A 27,867-nucleotide genomic window follows, 5' to 3' on the forward strand; every position below is an offset into this window, starting at 1 on the left:
TATCTTTTGTCTTAAAGATAAGAACTGTTCTTATTGGGTGAAGTGATCTCTCATTATGATTTTGATTTCTTTGATAACTACTAATGTTGAACATTTTTAATAAACCTATTGGCCACTTGTATAATGTCTTTTTCTGTAAAATGTCCATTTAGATCTATTGCCCACTTTCTGTTGGGTTATTTTTATTATACTTTATTTTTGCTATTGAATTATTGGAGTTTCTTATGTATAATGGATATTAATCTCTTGTCAGATGTATAGTTGGCAAGTATTTTTTCATTCTATAGGTTGGCTCTTTACTCATGATTTGCTTTACTGTGCAGAAGTTTCTTGGTTTGATGTAATCATGTTTGCTCTTTTTTTTTTTTTATTGTAAACAAATGGGATACATGTTGTTTCTCTGTTTTGTACATAGAGTAAAGGTCATGTTTGCTCTTGTTTCCTATGCATTAGATGTCTGGTTTACAAATAAACCTTACCCATTCCAATGTCCCGAAGTATTTCCCCGTGTTTCTTCAATCAGTTTCACTGTTTTGGGTCTTACATCTAAGTGCTCAATCCATTTTGACTTGACTATTAACTGGTGAGAAATAGGGGTCGAGTTCATTGCTCTGCATGTGGACATTCAATTTTCCAAGCATCATTTATTTAAAAGACTCTCCTTTCTCCTCACCTTTGTCAAAAATTGGTCCACTCTAGATGCATAGGTTACTTCCAGGCTTTCTGCTCTGTTTCCACTGATCCATGAGTCTATTTGTATGGCAATACCATGCTGTTCTGATGAATATGGCTTTGTATCATATTTTAAAGTCAGGTATTATAATGCTTCCTGATTTGTTCCTTTTGCTTAAGATTTGTGTGTGTATGTGTGTGTATGTGTGTGATTTCATACAAATTTTAGGATTGATTTCTCTAGATCTGTAAAGAATATCATTGCTCTTTTGATAGGGATTGTGTTGAATGTGTAGATCTTTGTATTGTGTAGATATTTTAAAATATTGATTTTTCCCATCCATGAACATAGTCTATGATTGATGTCCTTCCACTGTTTTATTTGTCTTCATTTCTTTCATCAATATTTCATAGCTTTTATTGTAGAGATTCTTCATTACTTTGATTAAATTTATCACTGAGTACTTAATTTTTTATCTTAATTATTTGTTTTTATTTTTTACAATTATTGCAAGTGGAATTGCTTCCATAATCCATATAAGATAATTCGCTAGTTGGTGTATAGCAATGCTACTAATTTTGTACATTGATGTATCTTGCAACTTTGATGAATGTGTTGTTTGTAATAATTTTTGTTTTGTTTTTGGTGAACTTTGGGGTATTTCTATATACTAGATTATGTCATCTGTAAACAAAGACAATTTGCATTTTTTCTTTTCAATCTGATGCCCCTTATTTCTCTCTCTTGCCTGATTGTTTTGATTAGGACTTCTAATACTCTGTTGAATAAAGGTTGTCAAAGTGGGCATCCTTTGTCTTATTTAGATAGCAAAGGGAAAGATTTCAGCTTTTCCCATTCAGTATGTGAAGGTTTATGGAAACTAATATCCTATAAGACAACTCCCCAAGAAAATGGAGGGAAGGTGTGGCTCAGGAAGTGGAAGGGGAAATGACTAAACATTAAACCTCTCCCAGTGCATTTCTAATAGTAATGGGCTCTAAATGAAAGGGGCAGATATGGAATGCCAGGCCCTAAATCTGGCCTTCCCCATGTCAACTTAGTCCTGAGTGACAATGGGCAAGATTTGAATATTTGTCCCTTGGGGTCTGGTTTTAACCTGTACAACTAGCCCCTTATGGTCAAAACTGCACTTGCACAATTTCCAATGATTGCATCACCCCATTGTACCCTATAAAAGCAGAATCCCCTCTGTAACTGACAGCCATTTTCCCATCTGAAAAGTGGACCTGAATGACACCGGAGTCTGCAAGGAGCAAAGACTTCTCAGAATCCATGGTGGTCTGCTTGCTGTCCTTTTGCATTTACAGTATGTTAGCTCTTGCCACATTATATTTGGCTTCTGTTATTTAAGTACATTCCTTCTGTATCTGATTTGTTCAGTAATTTAATCATAAGATGTTGAATTTTATCAAATGTTTTTCTGCATCTATTTAAATAATCACGATTTTTTCCTTCAATCAATGTGGTGTATCACATTTACTGATTTGCTTATGCAAAATTAAAAAGTTATACTTTAGATACTGTGTTAAATATTTATTGAATGCTAAGATTTTTGTTTTTTATTTTTTGTCTCACTATGAAGTTATTTTGCTTTGAATATAAATATTTGCTTATTAGGTCTCTTCCTTCTAGTGTGTATGCTTCAAGATGGAATGGGCTTTGTCTTATTAATGATATTTATTAGACCTAGAATATATTTGGAATAGTAATTGTTTGTAGTGTTTCTACATAGTACCTTTCTGTAGTATTTTACTCTTTATAAATAAATATACATGGCAGACATACTCATATGTATTATCTTATTTAATCATTTTAGTAACACATGAACTAGTAATTTAGGAAGTAAACTACAGACTTAATTGTCATATCTAATGAGTGATAAAAGTGTAATTCTATTGATGTCTCACTATTATAATGAGGACTATTTTTTACTTGTAACTAAAAAGCATATTTATACTATTAGCCTAGAACCCTCAGCAATTTTCTTAGCATACTTAAAATTTCTGTGAGTTAAGCACTTCATTAGGAACTTTGCACATATTAATTCTAATATCACTGGGGAAGGTAGACTATCATAACTTGAAACAAGAAATATTCAGTACTCTATTCTATTAGTCAATTTTCTGTCAGTGGACAAAATACCTGAGAAAATCAGCTTATAAAGCAGAAAGGTTTATTTTGTCTCACTTACACAGGGGTTTCAGTCCATGGTCACTTGACCCTGTTGTTTTGGGCCTATGATGGCTCAGAACCTCATGGCTGGGAGAATATGGTGGAACAGAACACCTCACCTTATGGCAGCTGGGAAGTAAAGTCAGAAGGAAGAGCAGAGTCTCAATATCCCTCAATGATCTAATGTCCTTCCACTAGGCCCCACCTCTTAAAAGTTCCACCATGTCCCAAGAGCCCCAGGGGCTGGTGAACAATTTTTTAACACTTGGGAGACATTTAAAATCCAAACTATAGCGTCCATTATCATTAAATTGCATGAAAGTAATTTCATGTGGTTCAGTCTAATATCAACCCCATTTTTCAGGGGGGAACTTCAGTTTACAGAAATTCATTATAGAAAGTCCAATACCAGTAAACAATAAATTTAATGTTTGAACTGATATTTAATTACAAACCCCATGCTCTTTCACTTGGCTGTATGTGGCTTTGGCTATGAAATCTTAGGAGAACTGGATTCAGGGATAAATGTGATGTGGTGTTTTGAGTATTCACTTTCTTTGAAAACCAAATAATTCCTGGCACTCTCTTCCCCACCATCATCCTTGAGTAAAGGCCCACACTGACTTAACCATCAATCACCACAACTGTGTAATCTACTGGGAACAAGGGAAAGTTATTTTCTTTGAAAGATCTATCTGGTGTAAGTGTTATCAATATGCAATGATTTGCTTCAGATAGAGCAGCAAGTGTTAAAAGTATTAGCATATTGCTAATAATTGAGAAATGGTGATATACAGATGGATGTGGCATATACTTAAGTAAAATTTACTTTTAAGAAATTAAGAAAGGTATTTTCTCCAGTTTCAGTTGTTTATTTGTTAGCCATTATGTTCTTCTCTTTCTCTCCAAACTTCTTTTAAAAGTCAAAAATTAAAATTTCTGCAGTTCTATTAGGTTATAAATCTAAAAATACAGTATTCTGGAACACTTTTATTCATCTAAGAGGTAGAATTTAATTTATGGTCATCATTTAGGAATCAATGAAATCTCCAAATGACTTTGATTTTTTTCCTTTAAACAGCAAATGAAAAATATCTAAAGATATAAAGTATTCAAAGACACAAAGACAGCACTGTTACAGATAAATAGGGTAGTGACCCAAGTGTGATTTACTTAAGTAATTATTTCAGTTGACTTTCAATGAAGAACATTTCTTTTTGATCAGAATTTTCAGTGACATCTCATAAATTATTAATGGACTGATTATCAAGATCACAATCTTTACATAAAGCTTTCTAAGCAGTTTCACTTTCCTAAAATCACATGTATTCTCATCAGACTTAAAAAACCATAAAACTCTGAGACTTTGATCTCTGCGGTGTTTGTTTTACCTAAATTTCTCATTTACTGAGCAAAGGATTATGTTGAAGGAAATTAAATTAGGATATTGGTTTATGTTATGCTGACTTCTAAAACTGCTGCTCACATTTCTATTTATCACTTACTTAAGCAATTAGTAAAAACATGCTCACACAAGAGTGACATTCTACACTAACACCTCTAACACCTCCTTTGCTTTTTACGGATTTTTATCAGGAATTAGAAAGGGAGGCAGAAGTGGATTTGCTTTTAAGTAAGTTTTATTGTGATTGGGGTAACTTCTATGCTCTTAAAAGGTGTACACAAAAAGGGATTTTGGTTTTGGGTTTTGGTTTCTTTCTCCCTTAAGGAGATGGAAACTAAAGTTGTGCTGAACAGTAAGATCTGAAATGAGGTGAAGAATATTACCAAGGCTCTGAGCTTTCGATGGCCACAGCCATCTGAAGCTGATTTCATTAGTTATGGTAACAGTGCCCTCCAGAGGAATTCTGCAGGAATTTGACAGGCTAAGAAGGAAAGAGGAAAAGTAAAGACTTAAAATGAACTGAAATACAAGCTTTCAAAAGTAAAATGACATTTTAATCTCACATAATTTGTTCCTCAGTTTAAATCTGGTGCCAAAAGTCAATACTAAAACCATAGCAACAAATATCAAAAAGCCTACACTTCATAATACTTGAGGCCATCTGTGAATATGTATTTATATTTTATGTTCTTAGTATAATGTAAATTTGTCACATTTTTAAAAATGAATTTAACTCAAGAAAACAGTCGAACCGAGATTAAAGAATTCAAATTCATGACCTAGTTGTTACCTTTCTTTCATTTTTCTGGTGAGTTCATTAGGACTGGTATGAATAAATTGTAATCATATTAGTATCACTGAAATGAGTATAAACTGTCATCATCAATTATTGGAAATACACTGAAACTGGAGGACCCAAAACCCAAGACCATGGACAGCAAGCCAAAATTAGCACCACCCAGTATCACGGGTTAAAAATAGACAATGAGATATGAAAGGAAAATATGGGACTGCTTTATCTTTTTCATTTAAATATTTAAACTTTCTTAATTTCAGAGAACGCATAATGATTATTTCACATAATAACTTATTGTCATTACCATCAAAATTGCTTTTGCTATTTTATCATGGTAGGCAATGAGGCAAGTGCTAGGAAAAGAGAATTCATATTTAATGATTTGATGGGTTTTTTTGCCTCACATACCACAGTGATATTCTGCATTTGAATTCTTGGAGGAAAAACAAATTAGCAGAAAGTAATTTCCTCTCAATAATTTACTAAAATATAACACTAAAAGAGCTGAAGTTTTTATTTTAGAATATGATACCAAAACATTACATATCTTATTTGGAAAAATATTTTGGTAATCTGCTTGGCATAAGGGTAAAGGTAAGCATCAAAACCAATAATATTTACTATGTTCTAAATAACAAAAGGGGCAATTATTTCTGTATTGTTTTTAAGAAAAGAAAGGAAACAAATTATTGAAAAGGAGAATGAGAAAACTAGATTGGCACTAATCCTAGAAATCTGCAAAAAATTACCGTGCATAAAGGTAGAGCAAGTGTGCTGGGTATGTACAATATGAATTCTTCTTAAACTAAAATATCATAGCTAAGCAAATTGTTTAATATTTTTAAAATGCATATAATAGAAAATGTATATAATGTGTATAGTGTACATACTACCCAAGAACAGCAAACATTACTGTATCAGCCACTTTTCATTCATCTCTATTAATAAAAAAATATTAAAGATAGAGTTAAAATGAAACACACTCTTATATCCACCCTCATCCTGCTTCCCGGAGGAAATCATAGCTGAATGTAATGGGTTTGCCTCCTGGTGAGTGTAAAGCCAATAAGCACAACAGGGATAAAAGAGTGGAGAGAGGTTTATACTTGAGCAAACATGGAGATAGTTCTCAAAGCAGTGATTTCCCCCAAAAAGGAAAGTAAGGTGCTTTTATGGGAGAAATTTGTACATATTCTTGTAGGAAAGATTCATCAGCACAGATAAAGGCAGGCACATTCCTGAGCATGCTCAGTTTGAGGTCATATATCACATGTTCAAAGAAAAACATGGACTAGAATACATGTGGGTAAAGAAAGGAGTGTTACAATGAGCAAAGTTTACTTCAGGTCACCTATAAAGAATGAGTCAGAGTGACTTGGCAATTAGCTTGTTCTTTGTTTCTCCAAAGGGCTTTGGTGGAAACAAAATGACAAAAACAACAATAAAACCTCTGGAAAAAATTAAAAATCAGCTTTTTCTTTCAAAAGTACAGGAGTTTCTGTCTGAAAGTGCCTGCCTAGCAACTAACGAATTCATGTGCACATCCCTATAAATATTTTTATATATTACTTAGCTTTTATATGATAGTTCTCTGTATCATAGAACTTTGCATATATATATATATATATATGGACATATATACATACACACATATACCTATATATGTGTATGTGTTTTTGTGTATATATAATATATTATAGTCCTTAATGTTTAGAATATTTATATATATATGTATGTATATATATATGTATATGTATATATATATATATATATACACACACACACACATACTACAGGGATAATTTAAACTTCCTCACTTAAGATTATATTTTCTTATTTTGATATATAAGACAAGTTAATTTCTTTGTAGCTGCTGTCTGGTATCCATCTTATGAATAAGTGACAATGCATTTATTCATTAACTTATTGGTACATTGTTCGCAATTGGTATTTGGTCAATATTGTAAACAAATTGCAATGAATACTTCAATATATCTCTTCAAATACCTTACAGAAAGTTGCCCAGGTAGATATCTACCAGTGAAATCACTGTGTCTCAGCGTAGACCTGTCATTAGCAATACTTAGTTGATGGCTGTTGTAATTGTGACAATTTACACTTCTGGCAGTAATCTGTGAGTATCCAATTCTACCTATGTCATCAGTTCTCAGAGTTTTAATTGGTTGCCAATTTTATGGTTATGGAATTCCAGTTCAAAAATTTGGAAGGATCTTATTCCGAGTTAAGTTGAACACTGATGCATATGATATTAACTAATCAGAATCCTCTTTGAAATCCTTATTCCTATATTTAGTTTATTTTCATTTTGGTTGCTTTTTTGATAGTCTTAAATCCAATTCTAATAATTAGAGAATTATTTAAAAAATTAGATTCTAAATCTAATATTTCTTAAGTCTAATAATTGTCAATTACGTGTATTGGAAAATTCTCTCTGCAGCATTTCGTTTTGCTTATGATGTCCTTTTAAATATAGTTGAATGTACAAATTATTTAAGTTTTATGTTTTTCCTACCTTGAGAAATTATTCTCTGAATTTAACAAAATTACACTGCGTACATGTATAAATATATCACAGTGAATTCTAAAATTAAATTAAAATATATAAATTAAAAATATATAAATGAGTGGAGGGCAGACCAGTAGAGTAGAAGGGGAATAGAGGAAAGGAGGAGTGGAGGGAAGAGGGACAGGGGAATGAAATAAAGCAAATTCAAGTCCATGCATGTATAATTATGTGTAAATGAACCCAAATATTATGTACAACTATAATGCAACAATGAAAGCAAAAAAGATTATTCTCCCCCTAATTTTATGTGACATTTTTCCTAAAAGGCCTTCTAAAATTTAATGAACTATGAATATGTTGTAATTAATTTTTGCAGATACTATTTCACTTATGGCATGAAGAAGTGATAAATTCATCCATTTCTTAAAATCAGCCAATTATTTGTCACCGTTCATTGAAGAGTTATTTTTACCACTGAATTGTAACAGTACTACATTATATGTATACACAAGTATGTTTACATTCCTACTCATATTGGGGGTTTTTTGAGTTAATATAAATGGTGTCTGTAGATACATTTAAAAATTATTAATTACCAATATTGGAAAAATATTACTTTTAATTTATTCTGTAATGAGAAATTTTGTTAAATTCTTTATTCATTCTAACACTTTGCCTATGGAATCCTTTGGTTTACCATATAAATTTTCACACCATCCACATATAATACCACGTTTGTTTTAATTATTATATTTTTTATGTCATACTGGCAAGGACCTCCAATGTAATGTTGAATAAGAGTGATATTAGTAATTCAAAATAATTTCTCATGAAAATATACTGTTTTAAATACTTCATGTTTGTCTAAGAATCATATCATTTATTTCTATTCTTTATTAATTCTTTATTATATTCCTGATATTCTTTATTAGGGTGAGGATGTTTCTGTCTATTCTAAGTCTGTTAAAATTTTCACATTGAATTTCCCCAAATCTCTATATAATGAGATAGTTGCATGATTTTCCTTCAGTCAATTATTAATATATAAGTAAATCATAATAAAATTTTGATAGCAAAATATTCCTGAGTTAAAATCACCTTGGTTATGAGTCATCACTTGTTTTCTTTTTAAAATACTATTTTTAGGATTTGCATCCCTAAACTCAAAAAAAAGAAGACTAATTTTCCTCTTTCTTATCTTTTTTGTTCTATTTTATTTTTGCATTGCCTAACCAGGTGATATTAACCTCAGAAGAGTTTGTAAATTTCACTCTTTTTCCAATGTAAATATTTTTACATGGAGAGCCTGTTACTTAAGATTTTGATATCTTATGTAGATTCTTAAAAAACAGAGTACCCACTTTACACTCTGTGCTGTGCTGGAGGCATGCCCATTTTATCACACTTATTTTCATAATTATATTATTCAAATATTCTATGTCTTACTGGGGAATGATAGTGACCAAATTATATTATATCACGTGTGTGTAAAATGTAACAACGGATCTCATATTATATATAATTATAATGTACCAACAAAATTTTATAAAGATTTTGTCTTAATACTTGTTCACTTTAGCAGTGTTTTAAAGTTGGATTCAAAGTCACTTTTAAAATGTTATTATGGATTTTTAAGTATCTCATTTTGAATATTTTAATTTTTACTATGTAAATTTTTAAGTTATGTTGTTAGGTTCAATCATCTTAGGAATTTTATGCTTTTCTGTTGCAAGTTTTGTATTATAGAATTTCTATGATCCATAATAAATTGTTTTGCCGTTAGTCTATTTTATAATAAAAATGCTCCAATTTTCCTTTGTATCTGACATTTTGCTGTTATGTAGTTTAAAACTTCTCTATTTTAGATGTATTTCATATTTTATGCCTTTCATATTGGGTACAGTATACTTATTTACTTTCTATTTTTCTTTCTCCTACATGAAATTGATTTTCCTCAGGGAAGGAGGGTTGGGCTATTTGATTCAATATTGTACTGAAAATATTTAGAAAGATATATGGAATATGATAGGTTTTCAAAAGTGTTTGTTGAATGAATTTTTCATGATGTTCTTCATAAATTTCATTGAACTGGATGGCTTTATATTTCAATTCAAACACAGTTTTTTTTTTTTCTTTTTTTCTATTTTTCTTTCTATTTGTTCTTTTTTCTATTCTGTATTTTATTTAGAAACAGGGTCTCACTGAGTCGCTTAGCACCTTGATTTTGCTGAGGCTAGTTTTGAACTGGAGATCCTCCTGCCTCAGCCTCCTGAGCCTCTGGGATTACAGGCATGTGCTACCCTGCCCAGCAGTTTTTTTTCTTTTAACATCAAAGATTCTTCCTTTGTTTGGTGCTGGGGACTGAACCAAGGGGCGCTAAACCACTGAGCCACATTCACAGCCCTTTTTATTTTGAGACATGGTCTTGCTAAATTACTTAGGGCCTCACTAAGTTGCTAAAGCTGGCCTTGAACTTATGATCTTCCTGCCTCAGTCTCCCAAGTTGCTGAGAGTATAGGCGGGCACTACCACATCTGGCTCTTCCTTTGATTTTTGTTTTATAAGCTCCAACATGTTTGGATTTATTTCTACACCATATTTTGTGCTTCCTATTTATCATAATTATAGAAAAGTTTGTTTTCTTTTGTTCTGTCCACTCCTTTTCTTTCTTCTCTTATTTCACCTGACTTTATTCTCATTTTCCTGGTTTGGAAATATACATGTTATTTCTATTTTAGTGGTCACAAAAATTTTTACATGAACATATGACTTAAAGTCTAAGATGAATCAATTGTTCCACTGCAATACCAAAATTTAATTCAATTTCCCTTCCATTTTTTATTAAATCTTTTATCTTTTTTTTTACTTTATCTTTAAACTTCCTATATTGGTCACACTCTTATTGTTATCACTACAGCCACACTTGCTCACCTGTATGTATTTATTACTAACTTCTTCTTTCACTGTTATTGATGGTATGCCATTCCTTCCTGTGCTTCCTGAAGAATATAATTTAGCATTTCTTTTAATAGCATTTGATTGATAATGCCCTGTTCCTTCCCACCCCACCATTTCTTACAAGCTACTTTAATTTGTTATGAAATATTAAGTTTCTATCATTTCCCTTTGGCAATTTGACGATATTATTCCATTAATTGAATGTCTTCCTTTCTTGCTTTTAAAAAATCTTTGCCAGTCAAGTTTTTACTTAAGACTAATTTTAAGATTATTTTGGATTTACTTTTATTTACATGGATTGATACTTGATTTACTTTTTCAAAGCTGGGTTTCTTACCATTTATCATATCTAGAAAAGATGGGGAATTTTACTTTTAAAATTTTTCTGTCTGAAAGGTTATCTGTTCTCTCCTATGGAAATTGTAAGAGACATTCTACTTTTTAGGTTTCTTAACAGTCTTAGATTTTTATTTATTTTTTCCTATATCTCTACTGCCATTATGAGTGACTCCCTAACAACTACCTTCCAGGTTACTAATTATCTCTTTGATTTGAATCTACTATTTAACCCATTTGTTTACTGTTTATATTTTATTGCAACTATTTGCATTACTTTTATATATTTGTATTCCATTTTAAATCTGTTTTTCACAAACATCTGCATTTTAAAAACATTTCTGAGATGATACACACATGACTCATTACATTCATTTGTACTGATAAGAGTACAAAACAGAAAGAGCATGCATAACAGTAGAAGGTGAACAAGAATGCCATCAATATTTACAGAAATATTACAGAGTTCAGATAGTCACAAGGCATCTGAGAGTTCAGTCAATCTTATCAAGATAAAGTATTACCCTATAAGATGATAAAAATTAGCTTTCCATGATGATGCCAAATCACTATGTGCTATAATAACCTATACAAGGAAAAATGATGATAACTGAAAAGATCATGAAAGTAAGGAGCATGGTGCAGTTGTGGGAATTTCTTTTAATATTAATCCATAGTAATGTCATGATATAACTTTTAATATTAATCCATAATAATGTCATGTCATGAGGATGCTACAGTGACGTTTTAAAGTGATGGCTTGATGTATTTTAAGAACAGATAAGTTGAATTTTCAATTAAATGAAAGATAGAAAAACAACATAATATAGTGTAATCCCATTTGTAATTACTAATATTAAAATAATGTAAGTTAACATGTAATTGTCACACACTCACAGTGCACCAAATTCCATGGAATTTTTAGGAATTAAAAGTAATATACACCATCAGGTTTTAACAACAACAAAAAGATGTATAAGCAACATTCATTAGCTTGGGAAATTTTAGCACATTTTATCCCTGTGTGGGCTGTGGGTTAAATCATCCACTTAGTTAGTTCTAATGAGGACCTTGAGGGTGCACATGTACATGTGTGTACATATTGTGATGTTATCAGAATATATGTGTACATAAAATATGTTAGTATTCTGAGGCACCTGAATAACCACTGCATTTTTAAGTTTTAAATATATAGATAAAGAAACTGAAATTAAGAAGTTGAGTTTAAACCAAGAAAGGCCCAGGACCAGACAGATTCTCAGCCAAGATCTTCAAAGAAGGATTATCATCAATACTCCGTAAATTATTCTATGAAATAGAAAAGGAGGTAACCCTTCCAAATTCATTATATGAGGCTAGTACTAATCACCCTGATACTAAAAGCAGACAAAGACAGAAAGAAAAAAAAATTCAGACCAATATACCTGATGAACATAGACACAAAAATGCTCAATAAAATTCTGGCAAATCATATATAAAAACATATTAAAAAGACAGTGCACCATGATCAAGTAGGGTTCATCCCAAGGATGCAAGGTTGGCTCACCATACAGAAATCAATAAACATAATACAGACTTCAATAGACTTAAAGACAAGAATCATATGATTATCTCAAGAGACACAGAGCATTTGAAAACATACAGCACCTCTTCATGTTCAAAACACTAGAAAAACTAGGGATAGTAGGAACATACTTCAAAATTGTAAAAGCTATGTATGCTAAACCCAAAATCAGCATAATTCTAAAAGGAAAAAAATTTAAAGCATCCCCTCTAAAAACTAGAACAAGACAGAGATGCCTTCTTTCACCACTTCTATTCAACATTGTCCTTGAAACTCTAGCCAGAGCAATCAGACAGATGAAAGAAATTAAAGGGATAAAAATAGGAAAAGAAGAACTCAAACTATCACTATTTGCCAACAACATGCCAGAAAACTTCTAGAACTCATAAATGAATCTGGCAAACTAGCAGGATATAAAATCAATTCCCACAAATAAGACACATTTCTATACATAAGTGATGAATCCACTGAAAGAGAAATTAGGAAAACTACTCCATTCACAATAGTCTCAAAAAATAAAATACTTGGGAATCAATCTAACATAAGAGAAGAAAGACCTCTACAATGAAAACTACAGAGCACTAAAGAAAGAAGTACAAGACGACCTTAGAAGATGGAAAGATCTTCTATGCTCTTGGATACGCAGAATTAATATTGTCAAAATGGCCATATTACTGAAAGTGTTATACAGACTCAATGCAATTCCTATTAAAACTCCAATGACATTCTTCGTGAAACTAGAAAAAGCAATTACAAAATTCCTTAAGAAAAATAAGAGACCCAGAATAGCTAAGGCAATCCTTAGCAAGAAGAATGAAGTTGGAGGCATTACAATACCTAACCTCAAACTATACTACAGAGCTATATTAATAAAAACGGTATAGTATTGTCACCAAAACAGAAATGTAGACCATTGGTACAAAATAGAAGACACAAACAAGCCCACATAAATACACTTATCTCACCAAAAACATTCACTGGAGAAAAGAGCCTATTCAACAAATGGTGCTAGGAAAATTGGAAATCCATATATAACAAAATGAAATTAAACCTCTATCTCTCACCCTGTACAAAAGTCAACACAAAGTGGATCAAAGAATTAGGTACTAGAACAGAGACCCTGTGCCTAATAGAAGAAAAAGTAGGCCCAAATCTTCATCATGTTGGCTTAGGGCCTGACTTCCTTTACAAGACTCCTAAAGCACAAGAAGTAAAATCAAGAATCAATAAATGGAATAGATTTAACTAAAAAGCTTCTTCTTAGCAAAGGAAACAATGAGGTGAAGAGAGAGCCTACAGAATGGGAAAAAAATCTTTACTACACACACCTTAGATAGAGCACCAATCTCCAGGATAAATAAAGAACTCAAAAACTTAACTCCATAAAAATAAATAAGCCAATCAATAAATGGGCTAAGGAACTGAACAGACACTTCACAGAGGAAGAAATACAATCAGTCAACAAACATATGCAAAAATGTTTACCATCTCTTGCAATTAGAAAAATGCAAATCAAAACTATTCTAATATTTCATCTCTCTCCACTCATAATGACAATTATCAAGAATATAAGTAATAAAAGGTACACTCATACATTGCTGGTGGGAATGCAGATTGGTGGGACCACTCTGGAAAGCAGTATGGAGATTCCTCAGAAAACTTGGAATGGACCCACCATTTGACCCAGCTATCCCACTCCTTGACCCAAAGGACTTAAAATCAGCATACTACAGTGACACAGCCACATCAATGTTTATAGCATCTCAATTCACAACAACTAAACTATGAAACCAACCTAAGTGTCCTTCTACAGATGAATGGATAAAGAAAATGTAGTACATATACACAATTGTACATTACTCAGCCTCAAAGAACAACAAAATTATGGCATTTGCAGGTAAATGGATGGAACCAGAGAATATAATTCTAAGTGAAATAAGCCAATTCCACAAAACAAAGGCCGGTTGTTTTCTTTGAAAAGTGGATGCTGATCCATAGTGGGGGGTGGGTAGGGAAGAATGAAGGAACTTTGGATTGTGCAGAGAGGAGTGTGGAGAGGGGTGGGGCAGTGAGGATGGGAAGGACAGTAGAATGAGACAGATATTATCTTACATACATGTATGAAAAAAATTTTTAAACAGTACAGCAAAATAAATAAATAAATAAATAAATAACAAGTTGAGTTTAGTAAGTTTACTTGAAATTAAAAAAAACAATCTGGCACAGTTGATCTAATAGGTCTCCTAACTCTGGATGGAAGCTCTGTCTGTTAGCATAATTTGTGACAGTTTGAATTGTCATCTATAAAAGAGGGGTCCCAAAAACTCCTTCAAAAGGATTCCCATAAAAAGTTACTATGTTATTTGCCTTTTTTGCTATGGACATTTGTATAGACTACACAAGTATGATTGTGGGTTAATCAAGAAAATGACTTCAAAGATTTCCAATAAATAATGTGTTCCTTACTGGTATACAAGTAGAATTTATTTTTTTTAAAAAAGTCATTTCCTAGAACAAGCAATCATGAAATTCATCTGGAAGAATAAGAAACCCAGAATAGCTAAAGCAATCCTTCGCAAGAAAAATGAAGCTGGAGGTATTGCAATACCAGAACTTCAACTATACTACAAAGCAATAGTAACAAAAACGGCATGGTATTGGTACCAAAATAGACAGGTAGATCAATGGTACAGAATAGAGGACACGGACACAAACCCAAATAAATACAATTTTTTTCATACTAGACAAAGGTGCCAAAAATATGCAGTGGAGAAAAGATAGCCTCTTCAACAAATGGTGCTGGGAAAATTGGAAATCCATATGCAACAGAATGAAACTAAACCAATATCTCTCACCGTGCACGAAACTCATCTCAAAATGGATTAAGGACCTCGGAATCAGACCACAGACCCTGCATCTTATAGAAGCAAAAGTAGGTCCAGAGCTTCAACATGTCGGCTTAGGACCAGACTTCCTCAACAGGACTCCCATAGCACAAGAAATACAGGCAAGAATCAATAACTGGGATAGATTCAAACTAAAAAGCTTTCTCTCAGCAAAGGAAACTATCAGCAATGCAAAGAAAGAGCCTACGGAGTGGGAGAAAATCTTTGCCAATCATACTTCAGATAGAGCACTAATCTCCAGAATCTATAAAGAACTCAAAAAACTCAACACCAAGAATACAAATAATCCAATCGACAAATGGGCTAAGGAAATGAGCAGACACTTCACAGAAGAAGACCTACAAGCAATCAACAAACATATGGAAAAATGTTCAACATCTCTAGTAATAAGAGAAATGCAAATCAAAACCACCCTAAGATTCCATCTCACCCCAATTAGAATGGCGATTATCAAGAATACAAGCAACAACAGGTGTTGGAGAGGATGTGGGGAGAAAGGTACACTCATACATTGCTGGTGGGGTTGCAAATTAGTGCAGCCACTCTGGAAAGCAGTATGGAGATTCCTTAGAAAACTTGGAATGGAACCACCATTTGACCCAGCTATCCCACTCCTTGGCCTATACCCAAAGGACTTAAAATCAGCATATTACAGAGACACAGCCACATCAATGTTCATAGCTGCTCAATTCACAATAGCCAGACTATGGAACCAACCTAGATGCCCTTCAATTGATGAATGGATAAAGAAACTGTGATATATATATATATATAAAATAGAATATTACTCAGCCATAAAAAAATGATAAAATTATGGCATTTGCAGGCAAATGGATGAAATTGGAGGATATCATGATAAGTGAGATAAACCAATCTCAAAAAAACCAAAGGAATAATTATCTCACTGATAAGTGGATGATGACACATAATGGGGCATGGGAGGGGTTAGTGTTAGGGTTAGAGTTGGGTTAGGGAGGGGTGCAAGAATGGAGGAAGGAAGGACTGTATAGAGGGAAAAGAGGGGTGGGAGGGGTGGGGGGAAGGGAAAAAAATAACAGAATGAATCAACCAACATTACCCTATGTAAATTTATGATTACACAAATGGTATGCCTTTACTCCGTATACAGAGAAACAACATGTATCCCATTTGTTTACAATAAAAAAATAATAAAAAAATAAAAAAGTCATTTCCATTAAGAGTGAAAAAGAAAAACAACTTATCACATCTGATGAAGAAATATAATCATTAGTTTTATAAAATCACAACACTTAGATGCAAAATTTTCAAATATACTGTGTTTACATGATACTTATATGTAATACACTTCTATTGCATATCAAAGGATAAAGATTTTCTCTAGGACAAGCAAAGTTGTAATTGTTTCAATGGAGAGCTGAACCAACCTCCTTCTAGTGAAAAGAACACCATTTTCACTTGAAGAATGATTGATGAACTGTGCCTATTCAAACTTGGGCATTAGATGTTTGGTATACTCAAAAATGAGGTAAGCTTGCCACTTCAAGGAAAACTGACTACTTACTGTTAATAACATCAGATCTTGAGAGTGAAAGTTTAAATTTTATAAAACTTTTACCTACTTCTCTGAGCTTTCTATGTTCTCAATAGTTAGGTCAATAGAGAAATTAACAAGTGTGGTTGATTGAGGGTGTTATGAAACGAACTGTATCAATATTTGAAACAATTTATATAACATAATAATCCTGAATTTTCCAAATACACAATCATACATGAGTAAAAGATCTAGTGCAAGATGAACTAATAATTTTAATGTAATACTATGTGAAAAGTTTGCTAACAGGATTTTACATTCCATATAGCAATTTACATTTACAGACCTATCACTTGATGAGTTCTGCTGTGATATCATGTGACAATATCCTCAATGATGTGCTAATGCTAGTAAAATATGTGTCCCTTTCCAAATAACTTCCTAAGTCAGGATGGATTCAAAACAATATGTTGTATATGGCAATAGAGAGAATTAAGAAGTGGATACTGGAATCCATCTATCTATTAAACCAGATACTAATAAGTTTTGCAAAATGTGAAAAAATATGCCAACATTCAATTTTGTCTGTTTTGGAAATTGTTTTCTTCATTAAAATGTACTGTTTATTTTGCCATGTAGTGGCTGATCATTATTATTTTAAAGTAAATTAGTAAATGATTTTAATTTTTGTCAAATTTAAATTCTAATATTATAAATTTTAGTAGATGAAAGCCATTCAAAGTGCCTTCTGGGATCTTTACAGTTATAAAAAATTCTTGAGACCAAAATTTTGACAGCCGTGGCATACTGAACTCCATCCCTTAAAACAATGTAGGCAATAATCTTATAGAGAAATATATGACAAAAGGACCTTTCTCAATCATCAATGTACCATTTAGATCTTAGGCAGTCAAAACAGGGTGACAGCAAAAGGGGGTGAGAATGAAAAAGAATAATAAAGTTTCTAAAATAAATTCATAAAAATCTTTTCAAAGCCTTATTCCTCTATCACAGTTCTTGAAGTATAGTGAAAAAGGAAGGTTTAAACAACTAGGTTATTATTACTGGCTGTGTGCTGATATAAAATGTGTCAATAGTAAGTGTTAATGTAAGAGATTAAAGAAAATATTTTTGATAGGTGTTATGCCAGGCACTCAAGGGGCTCAAACAAATCACGGGAACATGTAGTTTTATTTGTGCAGCAAGAGATACGATAAAACAGTGAACAAAACTCCTTTCATAGTGTTATAGTAAATCATTAAACATGAAATGAACTTCTGAGCTCACCCTATGTACATTTCCAATGGTGAAAGAAACTAAACAAGAAGAAAATATAGGGTAAGTAATTCAAATGTATCATGTGGTGTGAAATATATTATCTATCATGAAATTTTTAATATTAAGGATGCTAGTTATGTATAATCTTAGAAATGCCTCAATTTAATTCTTAGAGTTAAAATTCCATAATCAAAATTTTCCTCTGTGTGTGAGTGTGTGTGTGTGTGTGTGTGTGTGTGTGTGTGTGTGTGTATTAATTTCAATGACTGTTTTTTTCTGGATAACAATGGTTGAGAGAATAGGGTAAAGCAAGAAAAATTAGAATAATAATTTCATTGTTAAATCTTGGTTTAAAACTTTTTTCAAAGAGTATCATAAAACCAAGAAAGGTTAAATTATACAGTCATGTTAGGGAATCTGACTTCCACCTGGCCCAAAGTACAATTGATATTCAAGGGGGGTAAAATAAAAATTTTAAAAGCACAGACAACTATAGATATTTTAATTGCAATTAGCATATGTAGTTTAAGAATAGCAATTACTAACTGTACTCAAGAAACTAATGGCAAGAAAATAAATGTCTTCTTACAGAGCCATCAATTCAGATTTTTCATTTATTACTTCATAAAACTGGCTTTCATTTTTAATGCATACTCCCATTTCCTATGATTTCCATTTTCATATAGAATTTCAAATTCAGAAACTCTACTTGTGGCACTGAACTTCACACTGAATCCTTCATTCTAGTAATGTGTGTTAAGTTTATAGGAAGAAAAAAGCTGAAATTTTAGAAAATATTTAAAATAAATTCATGAAGTGCTAATATATTAAATGTTCTGAGGATGTATGTGTCTAGGTACTACAGCAGATAAAAGGAACACCCAAAAAATTATTACAGAGACACTGCTTTCAAGAGCTTGTTTAGTAGAAGGGAAAATGTGATAAATATAGTATAAGGTACAATGTTATTAAAACTTTGAGACACAGAGGTTATAATACCTGAATTTAATATGAAGTAGTTATAGAAGAACATGAGCTGCTGATGAGATCTAGATAAACTGAAGATTAAATCATGCAATATAACTTCAACTGCTACAGAAAATATCTAGAAGAAAAAAAAATCATCCTCACCTCTATAATATATAACAGAGTTGAAAACTAAATGCTAATTAATAGAGATAATACGATAATCCTAAATTAATAGCAGAAACCTAAAAAGGAAATTAAGTAATCTTAAACTAATTCCAGAATCGTCAGCATTAGTCAAACTTTTACAAAAGAGAAATTATGGAGTCTAAGGGTAGGCAGTACAGCCATCTCCAGTATCCTCAGATTAGTTCCAGGATCCTCACAGATATCCAAATTTATAGATGCTCAAGTCTCGTATGTAAAATGATGTAGTATTTACATGTAGCCTATGCAGTCTTATATATAGCTTAAATCATCTCTAAATTACTTATAATTCCTAAAGCAATGGACATGCTATGTTAATAGTTGTTATATCACACGGTTTAGGAAACAATAACAAGATCTGCCTGTACTCAGTACAGATGCAATTTTTGATTTAGAATGCTTTTCATCTACTAAATATCTCCTCTATTCTTAGTTATTGATTAATAATATTTCCTGTTGGAAACTGTTTTACTTACATCCTTTTTGTATTTTAGTCAGTTGAAGTACTAGATAGTTTACTCAGCTTAAAGGGTATCTGCATGCTCTTCCTGTCTTCATTCTTTCCTTGCTTTTTCTCTTTTTTGATAGTTTTTCTTCTTTCTTTTATTCCTTCAAATATCAATAATCCAAATTTAAATTTTACTATATATGTGTTTTTCAGTTTAAAATATTTAATAGGGTTTCCATATGATTAGTATCTATGTATCTGAGGAAGAAAGCAGAGAATTTCAATAGGCAATGAATTGAGTTAACAGCCTTAAGAGGAAATATTTGAGAGACAAAAACAGAAAGGAACAAAGAACAAAAGAAAATTTCAGGGTATGAAAACTAATTCTTTGGAATATCTTATTATATTATTTACTTCTAAGAAGCAAAAAGACATTTTTAGAAAAATAGTATACAAGTGCTCTAAAATTAAAGCTTTTAACTGAGAAATAAGCTTAAATTATAAATTATTAGAAATACATTTTTAAAATTTGAGCCCTCCATAAGATTCATTGAGCTTATAAGAGGTACCTTAAGCACTCCCTTCATTAGTCAACTCAGTGCTGGCAAAACTGAAACCAAACCAAATCCACACGTGGGGAGTTGGGCATTCTAGTGCATGGCAGCTGGCAGCCCATAGGTAGCTTCACAGTGAGGCCTAGCAGTACCAGAGTTAAGGATCAAAAGGTCCTACCAGTGCAGTCTTGGAAATCTGCTGTTTCCAGCCCTAGTGGATCCCTCTCATAGAAAAACACAGAGTAACCCTAATTATAAGACTCATGTATCCCACAGAGTCCAATTTAATAACTTACCATTAGTAATGTGACTATTATGCAGACCAGATGGGGAGGTCTAGAATAGCCTCTCCTCACAGGAAGATTTACACAGGAACTCAAATTTTAGTAAACTATTGCCTGGCAGAATGATGTATTAAAGGAGAAACATTATAATTTGGGTATTTAATGTTAATAGATAACAAGAATCATTTGTTTTTAAGTTGGAAATAGTTAATCCCAGAATTTTCCAGACCATATCATAATAACCTGATGAAGAAAAATGGTGTGTTATATAAAATATAATGGGTTACTCAATAAATTCTAGGAATTTGCTTCTATACCACACATTTTCTCAGCATTTAGAACGCCAGTGTCCATTACGGATGCCTTGCTTCCCATAGACTTCTTTGGTGGGAGTGGGGACATCTATTGATATTTACTAAAGCAAGAGAACGAGGAAACCCAGTTTTAGATGGTGGAATTAATACTCAAGAGACTCCAATTTCTTCTCCCAAGACAGATATAAGAGCATTTCCTTTGTGGCATGCCTAACATCTATAGAACAGGGAAACCAGGACAAGCAGAACAAATGACATTCAAATTAATGAGAAATTTTGGGAAGTAGAAATTAACAATGTGGATTATAAACTAAAGAAATGGGCTGGGCAAAGCGGTGTATGCCTTTAATCCCAGAGGCTAGTGAGGCCGAGGCAGGAGAATTTTGAGTTCAAAGCCAGCATCAGCAACTAAGCAAGTCCCTATCTCAAAAAATAATGGGCTGGAGATGTGGCTCAGTTGTTATGTACCCCTGGGTCCTTGGTCCAATGACTGGTACTCCCCCCCAAAAAATAGAAAGAAAGAAATGGCACCCAGAGCTTCCAAAGTCACCTGAGAATGGACTAGAAAAAATATAAAGCAGAGGTGAAAAAGGAAGAAAGAAAGACTAAGTCCTGGAGGGAGCACGGAATGCTTAGATCAAGCAATGATTGAAATCAGTGGTACCCTTGAATTTTGAAGTTATATAAATGGACAAATCTGTAAATTCTCTCCCTTTCCCCACACTCCTACAACCATGTTGCAAACAAAATAAGTCTTACCTACTAACATGGGCAATATTTGAATACATTTTCTCGATTTTCTTTTGTGGCTGAATTTTTAAAGTTTTCATGACTAACCAATTCCCTTTAAGATCATCATATTCTTTTTGTATGTCCAGGACATTTAACATATAATAAGACAATACTTTGGAGCATGTCTTGCTCTTGTCATATATTTCTTTGAAGTAGTTTATTTTACATATGGGTTTTAAAATCATTTTTCAACACTAATTTGTTTAATTTGCAAGTTTTGACTGTTATCCTCTGCACTGCTTTCAGGAAAAATGAATTAAATGCAAGGTTCCAACCACCTCCATTTATGTACAGCTCTTGGATTCACTGAGATAACTTTTTGTTTTTAGTACTCTGGCACACATTCTCTGTGTCCTAAATACACAGAACTATGTCTAGCACTTAAAAGACTTGAAAATTGTTGGATTTCTTATGCAAAGTCATCAGTCTGCTATTTTCTCTTCTCATGTCAGTAGCTCTCCAGAGTACATCCTGTGCTCAAAAATTCAGCCTACTTCTATTCCCCTGTCCCCACCCAAGATACAGTGCTTCTAAGGTGACTAACGTTTTTAGGTAATAAGACTGATAAAATTGATAATGACTGAAATGGTATTATACTTTTAACCTTTCAAGGATATTTATTGTCGAATAAAAAGAATTGCTTTCAAAAGAATGAATACCTTGTTATGGAATTTAATTGAAGATACTTTAAAAGGATAACTCCTATTTGCCAACTTAAATCATATCAATACAGCAACTACCTTTCTACCTTCTCTCTAAAATTGGTATTACCCTTGCTCTTCTTTCTTCCATACGTCCACTAGAAATGTATTTTCTATTCATCCTGCTCATGGTCCCTCCAGGCTCTAGATAATCAGCAAGCTTTATCTCATTAATGAACCATATTCTATTGGGAATAGCTGTTAAGAGCAAAGTATTACATAAAACACTTTCTGGCTCAGGGAGAAATAGAGCCAAGATCAGCTCATGGTAACTGTGCATGGTAACTGTGCATGGCTCAAGTTCAAACAATTTTCTCTTCCAGATATAGTGGAAATAATGGGTGGTCTTTCTCCTGCCCCTCAAAAGGGTCATGGTCAACACTCCTAGAACAAAAGATAAGTTAACAAGAGAAAAGCATAACAAATCTATTTAATCAACGTTTTTTATTTTGTGACATGGGAGACTTCAGAATGAAAACTCAAAGACCTAGGAAGACTGTCCATTTTTCTGCTTAGATTTGATGAAGAATAAATTGGTAGGGAGAAATGTAATTGGACAAAAGGGGTCTGACTTAATGTAATAGGCTGAAGGGGGAAACTCATCAGGCCTGTCTGTTCAGATTCTTCATGTCTTTACTGTGTACCATTTCTTCCTTCCAACATAGGGGAAAAGTTCTGGAATGAGGGTCTTTCATCTACTATCAGACAAGGGAGGTCAGAGAATTTCTTTATAGCCAGATTTTACACAATATATTAGCTATAACAAATTATAAAGAAAAATAACTTATACAGACAAATGGTTTTTATTGGATCACAGTTCTGAAGGTTCAGTTCAAGATCAGATGTACGCATAGCTTTGGGTTTCTGGTAATCATACCAGATGTCAATGGCAGGAAGAACATGACTGAGCAAACTGCTTATGTCAATGTCCAGGAAGTGAAAAAGAAAAGGAGACCAGGGTCCCTTCAAGAGAATGCCTCCCAAAAGCTTCCTCCACCTCCCTGTGTGCCATCCTGGGAACCAAGATTTCAACATATAAACCCTTGGGGGACACTTATCCAAACACAGCACACAGAAAGTCAGAGAAAAATTAGTGTTTTTAGGCTGTATGTCTTGTTTTGGGGTAAAGGGATCCTAGTTTCTATGATCCAAGGTGAGAAAGAGAAATTCTGGTTTCTGGTAACTTGCTTCATGGGAAAATAAAGGGTGAAAGATGGTAGGGCAGGAGAAGGTGAGAGACATATCGGTTCAGAGGCCACTTCTGCAGCCTTCCAAAGTCCTTCAGCTCAAAGTATTCATCACGCCAACAAGCCTTATTCTTGGTATTATTTTCTGAGCCTTAACACAGATTTAGCCAAATATTTGTATGATATTATTAAGATTATTTGACTAGCAACCATTTATATATTCTTTAAGCAATCAGAAGACTATAAATTAAACAGAAATTAGACATCTAAAACTTTTCTGCTGACTATATTACAAAAGGAAAACCTTAGGACTCTTTACATTGTACAAAATGAAATTTTAGAAGTTTAACTTTTCTATACACACTCATTTCCAGCAAAGAGATTCAATAATTGTTTTTAAAAACACTTTAGTAGTATCAGTGAAAATATTTTCTGAAGGTGGTCATTTTGAGATATCCTGAACTCAAATCTGAACTCTTAACTAATTATAAGTTTTACTAGCTCATAGCAGTTAAGCTTAGTCAGAAAAAGACTGACTGTATCCTGTTTTAGGTAAACAAAATGAAAATTCATTCATGAGTTTAGCACATACCAACTGGAACTGCTGAAGTTTAGATTGTACTTAATACCAAAAATGGTGTGATACACTTATACATACACTACTAGATACAAAAATGCACATTATGAAGCGCAACCATTTTTAGTCCTAACAAAGGAAAAAGTGAAATGGATAGAGTTTTATTCCAATATAGCAGTCAAAAAATCGCTCACTTGTTCTGAACTTGCAGATCACCATTGTCTTCTTTACTTCCTCAAGGAGGAGAAATGCAGTATTTGAGTCAAAGGTATATAGAGTTCTCATGATGCATGAGTTTTCTCAGTATTGATATCCCTCCACCCACAACTGCAAAGAGCAACTTCTTGACATTTAGAGAAGCATTTCATTTCCAGAAGGTGGAGCTCTAGAATAGTTAAAAACTCAGGTCTGCATCCATTTCAAACAAAGCAGATGTGCATTCACGAAGAGTTAGGCTCACTGAAATTCTGAAAACCCAGAGAGGGTATTCAAATCAAATAAATATTCTGCTGCCCTTTCATTACTAGCATTTGAAACTGCAAATATTTTCCTGTATCTGTAACCCATGAATTGTCAGAAAGACTACACCACGACTGTTTAGATATTGCGCCTTTATAGCAAAATAGGTGGGAGTATAAAGGGATATGTTTGAAAAGTAGGTCAGTTTTACATGGTAAAATACCAACATCTGTTTGTCTTTTTAAGACAAATGTATTTGAATAACAATCTACACCATATAATTGCATCATATACAAAATCTATGTAAAACCAGAAAATTAATATGTAAAATCAGATCGTAAATTATAGATTTGTGATCTTACAATGGTTGCTAAAAATACATCTCAGATTCCAAAAACCTCAACTTTAATAAGCATCTGAAAAGTACAGAAAAAAGAAAAAATAGAGAATTTCTTCAGATAATTAGAATTCAATTAATTTGTGAAATTTTTACATAGGGTTCTTAGAAATCTTTACTTAGGGAAAGATATGTGGCATTATGAAAGTAATAAAATTTGGTTTTAATAAATTATCTGTTTTCTGTGCAAAGACAAATTGATAAGGTATGCGATGTCTGTGATTGTGAATATTTATAGCACATTTACTTATTTAGATCAGCAATAAGAATTTATTCAGTAGACAAGTGAAAATTATTATATTAAGAAGGAAAAAATCTCTTTAAACCATCAAATAATTGTTTTCTGGAAAAAATATAAGGTTTAGTCATAATTATTTAAAGCCTAAGAGATACTTTAGGTATTATTTATCAGTCATTTCATGACACAAACTACAATCACATCCCTAACACACTGTAAATGTGATAATACTAGTGGATGGATAGAAACATATTTGAAACTCATGATGTAAAATGAATTTAATGTAGTCTTTAGAATCACAAATGTATTAATAAGCTCACTTGTGGAATTGTTTTTAAGGTACACCATAGTTTAAAACATACTTTGAAATTGAAAGTGGAGATCCCTCACATAAATATTTACAGAGTCATCCTGTTATAGTTAATCTATTTTTCTTAAAATATGTCACAACAATATTTGGATTGTTCAAAATTACTCATTTGTATTTTCAGAAAAGGGATATTTCAGAAAAGGAACATTCAGTTAAAAAACGAGTGATGTTTGAAATATGTCTGGAATTAATTAGATCAAGTGTTTGGAGTCAAATTAATATTTTTCGTTCTGAGGCAAATACAGACATAGACTATAACAGTTCTCTAAGCATAGTGCAACAACTTATACACCAGGATAAAACTGCAGCTATTGAACTAATATGATGCATTTTCCTGACTCAGTTTTGCTCAATGAGCAAGGCTAGTTTATCCTCCACTACCACAATCAGGCCTAAAATTATCACATTGAGACACCACTATATTCCCTGCCAGACAGAGTAAATTAAAAACTCTTCCCACAAGGCAACAGAATCAGAAGATCTATAGGGATGGAATAATATATGATGATAGCATAAGGCAGGAAAAAGTAATAACATTATATCAAGGTTTATGTCTGAGGCACCTATAATAAAAGACAGATTAACAAGAGAAAAGCATACAAATTTACTTAATAAAAGTTTTACAAGGCACAGTAGCCTTTACAAATGAAGACCTAAAGAAACAAGGACACTTGAATATTTTTATACTGTTTGATGAGGAACTGGATAGTCATGCAGAAGTGTGAGTGGGGGACAGAAGGGTCTGACCTATGATAATAAATTGGAGGACTCACCAAGTTCTGTTTGTTCAGATTCTGTTCCATGTGTCTGTGGCTTCAGAGACAAGGGCACTTCTTTCCTCCTGAGATGGGGAGGGTACCTCTGCAATGAAAGTTGTATGACCTATGAAGAAGAAGGGTAAGTATTTACAGGAAGGGCGGGTTATTTCATGATCTACTTCAGAAAGGAGACAGGAGGTTAGTGAGTGACTTTCCCATTTCTGCTGCTTCTCAAATGCTATGCTATGGAGTAGCACGTTTTGAACTCATCAATAGAAATTTGGGGGGATTACCTCTGGGAGGAGGAGGGGTGGGGCTTGCCTTAGAAGATGAATAAGGAAGTCTTCTTCTGGGAAGATGGAAATGTTCTGTACTTTGACAGAATTATAAAGGTCTGTCTATGTGCTTTTCAAAACTCATCAAGCTGTACTCTTAGATCGACGCATTTTGCTCTCTATATTCTAAATACTAGAAAAAATAGAACGTTTTAAAATGTTGAGCTACAAATTTTCACAGCATAGAAGAGGACTTTCCTTCCTTGCTATATCAGCTTTGTCTCCAAATGGCAGCAAACTGAACAAGGAATAAATAAGATGAAAAGTGAAAAAAAAGTAACTTTTTTATTTTTTAATGAATACATATGGTGCAAGTAGAAGTAATACACCAGAGTTTATGGAAATGTAAAATGCTTCATAGTGAGATGAAGACCTATTGAAAACTAGTTGTTAAAATAAGTATTTATTAGAGCTCATTAGCTTCAAGAAGCAAGATGAGGTAGATAAAATATGGATCTATATTACAGTAGGAGAGTAATGTGTATCTATGTGCATATGTATATATGCATATACACACACTATAAGCCAGAAGGTAGAAAGCTACAAATGCCATAGGATGTATTTATATAAATAGTAATCCAATTTCAGAGCAAGAAAATACATTAGAAGGGTTTTATCTAGACCTTAAATCTTAAGAGAAAAAGATTTACAAAGGAAACTAGCTACTCTGAGGTCTGTGGCAGCTGGGCCCAGTAGTTGTAGCTCAAAGATATCCTTAAAGTATTAGAAATTCATGTATTTCCCAAATGTCCACAGCGTAATTACTGTTTGCCTATTGCTGTTCCTTTTGTTCTATAGTCTAAATTGTCTGGCAGGTGTGGTGGCATACAACAATGTGATAAAATTAGCCAATACCCAACATGGCGGCTTTGACTATTCTCCTCCATTTTCAAGAGAATAATTAGCTAAATTTTACCTTCTACTTCTCACTTCTCAGACTGACATTTCTACTTTGCTCTCATCCTGAGACCCCTCCTGGCCAGAGGACAATGAGGATTTTCTGAGATTGCTCAAAAAGGATAAATCCAAGAAAAAATGCACATGGAGTGCCTAGGTTTTTAATTTGAGAAAAACAAAAAGTTTAATCAACAGACTTGAAGATGAAGAAACGCATTTGGTTTTTTGTTTTTA

At 32.8% G+C, this 27,867-nt stretch overlaps 1 protein-coding gene across 1 annotated transcript in view; it reads left to right on the forward strand.

The window, feature by feature from the left end:
* The first annotated feature begins 18,102 nt into the window (after window positions 1–18,102).
* Window positions 18,103–27,867, forward strand: part of Pik3c2g (phosphatidylinositol-4-phosphate 3-kinase catalytic subunit type 2 gamma) — a 367,859-nt gene continuing 358,094 nt past the window's right edge. The window contains exons 1-2 of the mRNA XM_047549321.1: window positions 18,103–18,209; window positions 26,435–26,540. The gene's annotated coding sequence lies outside the window, so the exon portion shown is untranslated. The remainder of the gene's footprint in view (window positions 18,210–26,434; window positions 26,541–27,867) is intronic.

This window comes from Sciurus carolinensis, chromosome 4, assembly GCF_902686445.1.
Source record: "Sciurus carolinensis chromosome 4, mSciCar1.2, whole genome shotgun sequence".
In the NCBI taxonomy this organism is placed as follows: Eukaryota; Metazoa; Chordata; class Mammalia; order Rodentia; family Sciuridae; genus Sciurus; species Sciurus carolinensis.